Here is a 12565-nt window from a genome sequence, read left to right on the forward strand (position 1 = left end):
AGTACACCCCTGCGGGGTATAAAACTATTCGAATAGCCGCGTCCACGGTAATGGACTACTTGGTTGCCTATACAGTTCATAAACAAGTTAATGGTTACTACTAAAAGACTCAACATAAGTGTGAGTACCGAGGATGGCCCTCTCGTAGGATGACGAGGGAGCATCCCCGGTGGAGTATTGTGTTGGTGATTAGTGGACTCGTGTGCGAAAACTATTTTACAGTGGTGTCTCGTAGGATAGCTTAGCCAAGAGTCAAAGTTGTCTTGCTGCAATAACTCCACCACCTTCTTGAGAATAAGCATGTATAGTAGGTTCTGTTATAAGACTTCTTGAGTACCTTTGTACTCATGTTGCTTTAATTACTGTTTTCAGAAGACAACACCGCCCCCTCCGATGGGTTTTATGTAGACTTCGACGTTGATGAGTAACTTGCCACCCAGGTGCTGATTCTGGCCATGGAGGGCCCTATGTATATAGTCAGGCTTCGACAAGCCTTCTTTCTTTCTAGTGTCTGTACTCAGACTATTTGCTTCCACATGTGCTTGTATGCTTGTATGCTTGTATGACTTGAGTGTCGGGTCATGTGACCCCTACCTGTATGAACATGTTATGTATGGCTCTCCGGAGCCTTTAAATAAAGTACTTGAGTTGTAGAGTTTTGTTGTGATGCCATGTTGTATTTGCACATATCGAGCATATTGTGTGTATGATTGAAATGCTTGGTATGTGTGGGATCCGACAATCTAGTTGTTTATCCTTGGCAGCCTCTCTTATGGGGAAATGTAGTCTAGTGCTCCTTGAGCCATAGTAGTCCGCTACAGCCCGGTTCACCAGAGTCCTGCTAACCCAGCACTACTGCTCAGGACACTTGACTGGCCGGCATGTGTTTCACTTCGTTCCTATGTCTGTCCCTTCGGGGAAATGTCACGCGGTGACATCCGGAGTCCTGCCTAGCCTGCTACAGCCCGGGTTCCCCGAAGTCCTGTTAGCCCAGTGCTACAGCCCAGATTCACTCGCTGATGACCGACATGCTCGATGTGATTCATGTATGCATGTCCCCATAGGTTAGTGCCGCTTTGGGTTCACGACTAGCCATGTCGGCCCGGGTTCTCTGTCATATGGATGCTAGCGACACTATCATATACGTGAGCGAAAAGGCGCAAACGGTCCCGGGCCATGGTAAGGCGACACCCATGGGGATACCGTGCATGAGGCCGCAAAGTGATATGAGGTGTTACCGGCTAGATCGATGTGACTTGGAATCGGGGTCCTGGCACTGTCTTCATCAAGACAGGACCTTGGGGTCATCTCGCTGTCCCCAAGATGGTTTGGCTCACTATCTTTCCTAAAGTTCTGCCTGGCATAAGAGATATGACTCTGAAAGAGAAACAAGGGGACACGTAACAGGTTTCACAATTATATAAGCAGATAAATGGATATGTTCTGCATAAGGAACATGTTTTTACAACTACAATTTAAAACTGGTAGTTGTTGCAAACATCCAATCAGATGTAAACAACAGTGGAGGAAATGATGCCTATCCAAATCTATACTAGAACAAAGTTTGAAGGCTTGAGAAGGATGAACTTACATTACATGTTAACACGGGCTGGACAAAGCCCTTCTCCATGTTGACTGAAGGATAATTCAATGAATACCCCAAAGAAAATTCTTTATAAGTGTTGCCATTATTCTACAGTATGCAAAGAGTAAATATAGATCAAATAATATTGGAAGAAATAGAGGATAATGAAGCTCAGGTGCAGACTAATGATACATAATCAAATAGAAATTAATTAAGTACATCGTTACAAGGCAAAAGGTACTAACAAGAGGAATGCAGACATCAACGTGTGCAGTGGCATTGGCTTTATTCAACATTTTGGTAAGAGTAAATGTAGATATGATAATTTGGAGAAAGTGGAGGGCAGGGCAGATAAGATGCAGAGTAATGCTAGACAATCAACTATCTCGTGATGCTTGTACAGTAATACCACCACCGTCCATTATTACTTGTCGCTCAAATGGATGTATCTAGCACTATTAAGTTCTAAATACATCCAATTGATCAACAATTAATTCGATACAGAGGGAGTACATGACAACAGGAACTTACACGAGCAATCCAAAACTTCATAACCATTGTGTTAATTCTACATTTATCTAGGAGTAAATATAGATCTTATAATTTCAAGCAAAGGGAGGATAAAGAAGCGAACATTTACAGTGATGCTACATAATCAAACAGCAATGAGTGTAAGTATGCTGACAAAGGGCAAGAGGTACTGACAAGAGCAATGCAGAGCCCAGTATTGTCGTGAGATCCTATGATCCTTTGAGCAAGGAGATTCATCTGAAATTAGTTTTCATACAAGAGAGAAGGTAAGGCACATGCAGAAATTTAGGAGCTCAAATTTTGAATTGATATCATAGACAGTACCTGACGCTGGGCTCTCAGCAGTTCTAATAGGGGTTTGGCCACTAGAGTAGGGGTAAAGTCTAGTGGTATAGTTGGGCCTATGTTTTCTGTGGCTGCTGATCTATTTGATTTAATAGGTATCACTACCTTTTCAAAATACCTAGTTTATACTCCTTGAGGATCTGCACTCACCCTCTTCATTTTGGACATCTATTACGAAAGAACAATATTTGACGAGAAAAACATAGTATGACGACACATGGAATAGGTACAGAAAATGGATAGGTATGGCATATACTCATATATGATGCTTAAACTAAATAGATGGTGTAACAAAGTAGAAGTAATGCAAGACGTCAGATGCAAAATATGTACGACCAATACAACCTTGCCAAGTTAGAGCATGCACCTTGATGGGTGAATAAGATAGGCCATCCTCCACCATGCCAGGTGTAAGTGCATCTAGTGCCACCCCTAGTTGGTTTTGGAGTAATGACGACAAACCTAGTTGAGGGACTAATGTGTTTGTGAGAATTGTAGGATAACACAGGTAGAAGTCCCTCATTGATTCGGTTTTACTACCAGAGATGACCCCTAAAAATGTATGAAGACATTGAAGCCAAAGGTGGTATATGAAGATATTCACATTGAAGACTATGACAAAAGAAGACACGTTATGAAGCCTATGGAGCTCGAAGATTTACATCTTTCGTAGTTCTTTTTCTTTTGTGTTGAGTCATAGGAACCACCGTACTGTTAAGTGGGGTCCAGGAGAACCAGTCAGAATGACTGAAGTGATGCCTAAACCAAAAACCTATGTCTTCGAGTGAAGACAATGAGAGCGAATCTTGTCCAGAGCCGGACAAGTCAGCTTTGCTTGTAGCCCAAGTAAAGTTGCCATGAGAGTTTGAAATCCGACCGTTGAGACACGTGTCAGTTCCTTAGTGACCCAGGGTCATTTCGGACAAATCAGGTCGGGTTGCCAAGTGGCTATAAATAGCCCACCCCCTACAACCATAAACGGTTGGCTGCCCAGATTTCAGTGCATGGCTTTTGTCGTTTGAGAGCAACCCACCTCGAAGCCTTTGAGAGAAAATTCCTAGCGAGGAGAAAAGCCCTAACCACCCAGAGCCAGAGAACATTGGGCATCACTTAAGTCTTCTTGTCTGTGTGATCTGAAGACTTATTGCACTTGAGGACTGTGAAACCTCCAGACGGTTAGGCGTCGCGTTCAGAGCATCCAAGAGACATTGTGGATTGCCAGTGAACGAAGTCTGTGAAGGTTTGGGAGTCTACCTTGAAGACTTACCAGAGTGATTGGGCGAGGACTATGTGACCTTAGCTGAAGGAGAATACGGTGAGGACTTGGTGTCCTGAGCTGCGTGTTCAGGACTGGGTGTCCGGGACTGTGTGTCCTAAGGTTTAAATACCTAGCCACTCCAACCAGACGTACAGTTGTCACAGCAACTGGAACTGGTCCAACACATCATTGTCTTCAACGAGTCACCGGTTTCATCTTCACTTCCTTTTTCTTACTGTTACTCATTGTGAAGCCATTGCATGCTTGCTCTATCTTTTGTCTTCACAACGTGAATGTATGATCTGTTTGGCTTCATAACTTCTTCCTACATGATCCTTATTACACTGCAGTTGTTTGTCTTTGTGCTTTCACTCTATTGAATACTTGACTATGGCTTGCCTAGTGTAATCTAACTTCCGCTGCATAGTAATAGGCAAAATCTTCGCTGTTTGTCTTCATAACTCCCATGTTTTGAAGACTTTCATAAAAATCGCCTATTCCCCCCCCCCCCCTCTAGTCGATATAACGCACTTTCAATTGGTATCAGAGCGAGGTGCTCCCTTGTTCTGTGTGATTTGGTTTAACCACCTGGAGTTTTAGCTATGTCGACTGCAGGGATAATCAAAGTCTCCGTTGCGTGCCTCGTCTTTGATGGAACTGAATATCCCTACTGGAAGAATAAGATGCGCATGCATCTTGAAGCCATTGACGTCGACCTATGGTATGTCGTTAAGAACGGCGTTCCCAAGGCTGGAGAAGGTGTCACTGCTGTTGATGTCAAGAAGTTCACTCAACTGGACTCTACTGCCAAAAATATCATCTGTGGTCATCTGACAAAAGGACAGTATAGCCGTGTGAGTGCCTTGAAGACATCCAAGCTGGTCTGGGACTGGCTCTCCAAGGTCAATGAAGGCATGTCAACCCAGAGAGATCAGAGAATCAGTGTTCTTCGCAACCTCTTCAACCTCTTCAAGCGAAATGACAATGAGAATGTCCAGCACACATTTGACCGGCTCACTGACATCACAAATGAACTTCAAGCCCTCGGCGCCACTGAGATCACCAAACATGAAATCGTCAAGACGCTGCTGAGATCACTTGATAGTTCGTTTGACATCCTAGCCCTGATGATTCAAGAACGTCCTGATTTCAAGACACTCGATCCGTCTGACATACTTGAGAGGCTCAACACACATGAGTTCCAGCTTTCTGAGAAAAGAGATATCTATGGTCCAAACTATGGGCGAACTCGTGCCTTGAAGGCAAAAGCTGTTTCCTCATCTGAAGAAGAATCTGACAACAGTTCTGATGATCCTGAAGACATTGGAAGGGAACTTGCAATGCTAGTGAAGAAGTTCCAAGAATTCACCAAGAAGAAAGGCTTCAGAAAATCTTCACGATCAAGCTCAAGGAATGATGAAGCTTCTGCTCATGACTACAAGAAGAAAACATGTCACAAGTGCAAGAAAACCGGACACTTCATCTCTGAGTGTCCGCAGTGGGACAATGAGAACAGAAGGAAGAAGAAGAGCAAGGAATATGATTCTGACGACAAGAAGAAGAAGAAGAAATACTCAAAGTCTTCTTCCAAGTCTTCCTCAAAGTCTTCATCACAGAAGAAGAGCTCATCTGGCAAGGCACGTGCGTTTGTTGGCAAGGAAATGGATTCAGAGGAGGAGTCCACTTCTGAGGAGGTAGAGGTGGAATCTGAGGAGGAGTCTGATTCTGGCATTGCGAGTCTGGCTACAGCATATGTCGCCAAGTCCATCTTCAACACTGAAGACAATGACTTCATCACCGACACTGATGCAAATGACAAGAACGACTCCACTCCTACCTACTGCTTCATGGCACGCGGTGCCAAGGTAAACACACGCACTACTCGCTATCAAACATCTAGTGACGATGACTCTGACTGTGATTCAAAACCCAGCTACAAAACACTTGCTAAAATTGCAACTGAACAACAGAAAGCTATGGAACATATTCAAAAACTGTTATACAGAAGCGATGATCTGTTGGGTGCTGAAATGACTCGATCTGAGTCCTTAATTGAAGACATAAAAAATCTTCACGTTAAGTATCAGGAACTTGAAGATCGTCTTGATACTCTCTCAACAACTCATGAAAAGCTTTCCTATGATTATCTTCAAAGGAAGCAAGAACTTGAGAAATTGAGAGCGGCTCATGAAGATCTTCAAAAGGAAAACGAATCACTTCGCGCCGAACAGATCAGTTCCGCTCAGGAAGGATTTGAACCACCATGTCTTAAATGCATTGAGCGTGATAATGCTACTTCTGTTGCTGAATGTTCCACTGCTACTGCTGTTGCAATATCTTCAACTGTTGATGTGGTAACTAACCTCTCTGCTGAGGATACCACTACTATTGCTGATGAGAATTCTAGGTTGAAGACATTGCTTGAAACAGGGATGTACAAAAGTCTTAAAGGACATCAGACATTATGTGATGTCCTCAAGAAGCAGATTCTGAACCGAAACCCTAGGAAAGAGGGTGTTGGGTTCGTAAGGAAAATAAATGCAGATGGCTCTTACTGGAAACCTGAGTAGTACCCCAAAACCACATGGGTTGCTGCAAAGGAACCTTCAGCATATCCATCCAATTTATCTGGCTTCACATGTGCTAACCCCATTATTATTGATGAATCCTTTGATGCAAACTATAAACTGTTTAAGAATCAGAATGGTGAAGTGTTTGCCAGGTACATTGGTACTAACTGCAGGAATGGACCGCCTATGAAGAAGATCTGGGTTCCGAAAAAGTGTCTGGAAAATCTTCCTGTGAATGTCTTCATGACACCTCACTTGAAGAAGACAAACCTCAGACCAAAGGCTTCATATGGTCCAAAGGCTTCTTACAAACAGAGGACTCACCTGAGTCACACTAACGCAAATGTTTTGCAGGGAAACCATACTCAGGCATATGAATATGAGAGCGGTTCATCGAACCGTCATGTTCATATGACCAAAAATTATTCTGCTTATTCCTATGAGTATTATTGTCCACCTGCAAGAGTGTTTGCTAAGGCTTCAAAGCCAAAATTCTCAGATGCTGCACTTAGACTTATTGCTTCTAAGCCACCCTTGAACATGTGGGTTGTTAAGAAAGCTTAACTCTCTTTTGCAGGGAAAGGTCTCCAGCAGAAAAACAAAATCTTCTGACGCTATTGCTGGGGACCTTAAAAATCTTGTAGGGCGCAAGATAAAATGCCCGAATGGCATCATTATGTACTTCGTTCCTGAATCGCATGCTACTCTCCCTATTAGTCCTAATCTGGATCTAAGTTTTCATAACCCACTAGTTCGTCAAATGTTTTTGCTTCACAATTCTCTTCGTGAAGCCTATCCCCCTAACTGCACTGTAGGGTACGACACCAGCGTCTTCAAAGTCTTCAGAATGGATTATTGACAGTGGGTGTACAAATCACATGACTGGCAAAAGAAGCCTTCTTATGGACTCAACCTTACGTCCATCCGACAAGAGCCACATCACATTTGCTGACACTGGTAAAAGTAAGGTATTGGGTCTAGGTAGAGTTGCAATCTCAAAGGATCAACACATGGATAAAGTCATGCTTGTTGAATCCCTTGGTTTCAACTTAATGTCTGTCTCAATGCTTTGCGATTTGAACATGATCGTAATGTTTGGAAAATATCGTTGCCTAGTACTAATGGAATCTGACAAGTCTCTAGTGTTTGAAGGGTATCGAAAAGATGATCTGTACGTGGTAGATTTCTCAGCAGGGCCACAACTTGCAGTATGTCTTCTTGCAAAAGCTTCAGAATGCTGGCTTTAGCATCGGAGGCTTGGGCATGCTGGCATGAGGAACCTCCACACCCTTGCGAAGAAGAAGCATGTCATAGGCATCGAGGGCGTCAAGTTCAAGAAAGATCACTTATGCGGTGCCTGTGAAGCAGGGAAGATGACAAGGGCAAAACATCCTTCGAAGACAATCATGACTACTACTCAACCCTTCGAACTGCTCCACATGGATCTTTTCGGCCCCACTCACTACTCAACTTTTACTACTACTGCTTGCCTCTATGGCTTTGTCATTGTTGATGATTACTCTAGATATACTTGGGTGCACATAATCCTTTACAAGACTGAAGTGCAGGATGTCTTCAGACGCTTCGCCAATCGTGCTATGAACAATTTTGGCGCCAAGATAAAACACATCAGAAGTGACAATGGCACTGAATTCAAGAACACTGGCCTTGATACATATCTTGATACCTTGGGCATCACACATGAATTCTCAGCTCCGTACACGCCACAGCAGAATGGCGTCGTCGAACGCAAGAACAGAACACTCATTGAGATGGCCAGAACAATGCTAGATGAATACAAGACTCCAAGAAAATTCTGGACTGAAGCCATTGACACTGCATGCCATACAATCAATCGTGTTTATCTTCACAAGCTTCTGAACAAGACATCTTATGAACTCCTAACTGGCAAGAAGCCAAATGTCAGTTACTTCAGAGTATTTGGCGCAAGGTGCTGGATCAAGGACCCACACCACACCTCAAAGTTTGCACCAAAAGCACATGAGGGCTTTATGCTTGGATATGGAAAGGATTCGCACTCCTACAGAGTCTTCAATCTCTTTCATTACAAAGTGGTTGAAACAGTGGATGTGCGGTTCGATGAGACAAATGGTTCACAAAGAGAGCAACTGCCAAATGTGCTAGATGAGATTCCAGCTAGTGAATCAATCAAGCTAATGGGAACTGGAGAGATTATACCTTCTAAAGCTCATCCTGAAGAAGAACTTATCATCTCAGCACCTGATCAACATGAAGACAATGCTCAGCCTGAAGACATTCCTCCCAACAACAACACAGATCAGCAAGAGCAAAGTCTTCGCCCTGTACATCCTCGTGTTGCCAATGAAGTGCAGATTGACAGAATAATTGACAACATCAATGCACCAGGTCCACTCACTCGTTCAAGGGCAACTCAGCTAGCAAATTTCTGTGGGCACTTCGCATTCGTCTCAATATCAGAACCCAAGAAAGTTGAAGAAGCCTTCATGGAACCTGAATGGATTCAAGCTATGCAAGAAGAGCTTCAACAGTTTGAGCTGAATAATGTATGGGAACTGGTTAAGCGTCCTGATCCACGGAAGCACAACATAATAGGCACCAAATGGATATACCGCAACAAACAAGATGAGCATGGTCAAGTTGTCAGAAACAAAGCTCGTCTCGTTGCTCAAGGATATACTCAAGTGGAAGGCATTGACTTCGATGAAACATTTGCTCCCGTGGCTAGGCTTGAAGCCATACGCATTATGCTGGCCTATGCAAATCATCATAACATACTTCTATATCAAATGGATGTGAAAAGTTCCTTTCTCAATGGCAAGATTGAAGAAGAATTGTATGTTGCACAACCGCCTGGCTTTGAAAATCCAAAACATCCTAACATGGTATACAAGCTCAACAAGGCACTGTATGGCCTCAAACAAGCCCCTAGGGCCTGGTATGACACACTCAAATACTTCCTGAAGAGCAAAGGCTTCATACCTGGTTCCCTGGATCCCACTCTTTTCATGAAGACATATGATGGTGAACTGTTTGTGTGCCAAATATATGTGGATGAAATTATCTTCAGCTGCACCAATTAGAAGTACAGTGAAGAGTTTGGATATATGATGCAAGAGCAATATCAGATGTCCATGATGGGGGAGCTGAAGTTCTTCCTTGGTCTTCAAATACGACAACAACGCAATGGCATCTTCATATCTCAAGAGAAGTATCTCAAAGATTGCCTGAAGAAGTTCGGTATGCAAGACTGCAAAGGCTTCACAACACCAATGCCAGCCAAACATCATCTAGGTCCTGACGACAATGGTAAAGAGTTCGATCAAAAGGTATACCGCTCCATGATTGGTTCTTTGCTTTATTTATGTGCATCTAGGCTAGATATTATGCTTAGTGTTTGCATGTGTGCTCGATTTCAAGCGGCACCAAAGGAGTCGCATCACTTAGCTGTGAAGCGAATTCTTCGATATTTGGCTCACACCCCAACTCTAGGATTATGGTATCCAAAGGGCTCAGAGTTTGATTTGGTTGGATTTTCGGATGCTGATTATGCTGGTGACAAAGTTGATCGCAAGTCTACATCAGGCACATGTCACTTTCTGGGACGATCACTTGTATGTTGGTCTTCAAAGAAGCAGAACTGTGTATCTCTCTCCACTGCTGAATCTGAATACATCGCTGCTGGATCTTGCTGCGCTCAGCTTCTGTGGATGAAGCAAACACTCAAGGATTATGGCATTCATCTGAAGCAAGTACCACTTTACTGCGACAATGAAAGTGCCATCAAGATTGCCAACAACCCAGTTCAGCACTCGAAGACAAAGCACATTGAAATTCGTCATCACTTTCTCAGAGATCATGTTGTGAAGGAAGACATTGATATCATACACGTCAACACTGAAGAACAATTGGTAGATATCTTCACCAAGCCCTTGGATGAGAAGAGATTTTGCAAGTTACGGTGTGAGCTAAATATCCTGGAATCCTCAAATGTCCTGTGATCAGGCACACATCCTAACACTTATGCATATGATGACTTAGATGTGCAATGCACAAAGTAAAGTATATCTTCAATCAATGAAGACATACATTCTAAGTGTGAATACATTAATGTGGAATTTGACTTTGGAGCGCCACGATAATTGTGCGCCGTGTCTGGGTCTAATACTTCCTATACGGTGGGTAACGCCACCACCAAACGTTCTATTTTGAAGTGTTTCACTCATGGCGTTACCTTGCAATATCTTCACATTTGGTTTGGCTTCAAACTCAACATGTCTTCATGATTATCTTCACTACGTTGATTATATAGATGTATACATACTAGTGTTTTGTCCTCTATAGCATTCACTTATAGCTATGTCTTCTTGGTTGAATCTTTTGAACTAAGTGAATGTGATCGGACCCTAATCTCTCTATGCTTTCTATCTCGAATTCTATCTCTCCAAGTCATATGCATTCTATTGAAACTGTCGAATGTCTTCACTACGTCCTTGTCAGCAGAAGATGTAGAGACAACCATAAAGTCCGTTTTCAATGCTCATTCCTCCACATAAAATCCGGAGAAGCAGGAACGACCGCCCGACAATCCAGGCGTGCGTGGGACGTGGAACAAACCCCAAACTTCCGTAAACAGGCCACGCGTTCCTCAGATGCGAATCGCCAGGGGCACCTGTGTAATAGCACAGTGCCGCCCCTGTGCCTATAAATTCACACTTACCGCGGTCATTATCTCCTTCTTCCACCCTTGCACGAACCCTAGCACCACCGCTAGCTCTCAACGACACCGGCGACGAAGCGCTTCGCTGCCGCAACCTCTCCGACGCCGTCCTCACGCCGACCGCGGACATCGTTCTCTCCGCCATCGCCGTAGGTGTCTTCCGTCGCCAAGTTAGGGCACAGAGGACTGAACTGCTCGGCATCATCTCCCGCTTCCGTCTAGCAGTTCCAAGTGTGGTAAATAAAACTTCTTTTTACAGCCCCTTTTGATCTCATGGTTCTGTCACTTTCTACCATAAGAAGTTTATCTTCACACAAGTTAGATCTCTCAATCTGCATCTCATAACATGCCTAGTATATTCACTTGTGCTTCATGAAGTAGTTAGATTCCTCACTTGTACTGATCTGTGGGTTCGTACAAATCTGGAACCAACTTCTTATCTATGAGTGAATGTCTTCGCACGATGAGGTCAATGTCTTCTAAACTGATTAATCTTCAAAACCTTCTGAGAATGCATATGACCTTTTCCCCTTCCCTCGCACCTTAATGCTGTCACAGGTACATGTCCGTGGGAGAATCCTTCGGTTCTCATAGTCTGCATTCATTTGCAGAATTCCTACAGCATCACTTAAATTCTCCTGAAGCCAGTTCCTGTTGGTCCAGCAAAAGAAAGCCTTTGAAGCCTTTGAAAGTTTTGAAGCCTTTCAAGTTAAAGTTTATGGCTTCAGAAGCAGCAGCAAGGAAGGGGGGTAGACAGCGACGTGAAGGAACTTTCAAAGATCTGCCTGAAGACCTGGCAGAATTGTATAAAACAGATCCTGAAGAGAATTATGGGCAGCGCAAGACCCGAATCCAATGGATTCGACGCTATTGGGCTGAACAATGGTTCAAATACCGCTTCACAACCCAAGAGTATGCTGAGAAAAGTGCCATCAAAAGACCATGGGGAGACATCTTATACAAAAACCTTGTACCCAGGTCCAGAGATGAAGCTATTGCCCAAAGCTTCTATCCATGCATGGTTCATGGGCCACAGCCTAATGATGCACATCCGTCGTCACTACTCTAGTGTCGTGACGACAATCTATTCAAGCACAACTTCCAGTTTGCCCAACAATCAGCGAAGCAGAACAAGAATAAGTTGGGGTTAGACTTCAACCCTGGTCCCTCAGCACCAAGGGCATATGGCACACGCTACGCAGAACCCAATATCATCGGTCCATATGCCAATCTTGAGGGCCTCATCACCCGCATCTTAGTCCAAGGGACTGCCGTGAATGACCCTCCAGCTAACTCTGAGTCTGATGAAGCTCCTGCTGTACCGAAGCCAAAGCAGTCGAAGAAGCCAAAAGCTTCAAAGCCAGCCCCTTCATCAAAAATCTCAAGGGCGAAGCCATTGGCAACTGCACCTCCTGAAGACAGTGTGCAGTCTGAAGACATATCCCGCGTCTCCAAGCCCCAGAAGGCCAAGGTGCCTCAGCCACACACCGGCAAAGAGCTCACAGCTGCTGCCATTCTGCGCAGCGAAGCCATTGATATGTCAAGTGATGAAGATC

This window comes from Triticum urartu, chromosome 1 (genome assembly GCF_003073215.2).
Source record: "Triticum urartu cultivar G1812 chromosome 1, Tu2.1, whole genome shotgun sequence".
In the NCBI taxonomy this organism is placed as follows: domain Eukaryota; kingdom Viridiplantae; phylum Streptophyta; class Magnoliopsida; order Poales; family Poaceae; genus Triticum; species Triticum urartu.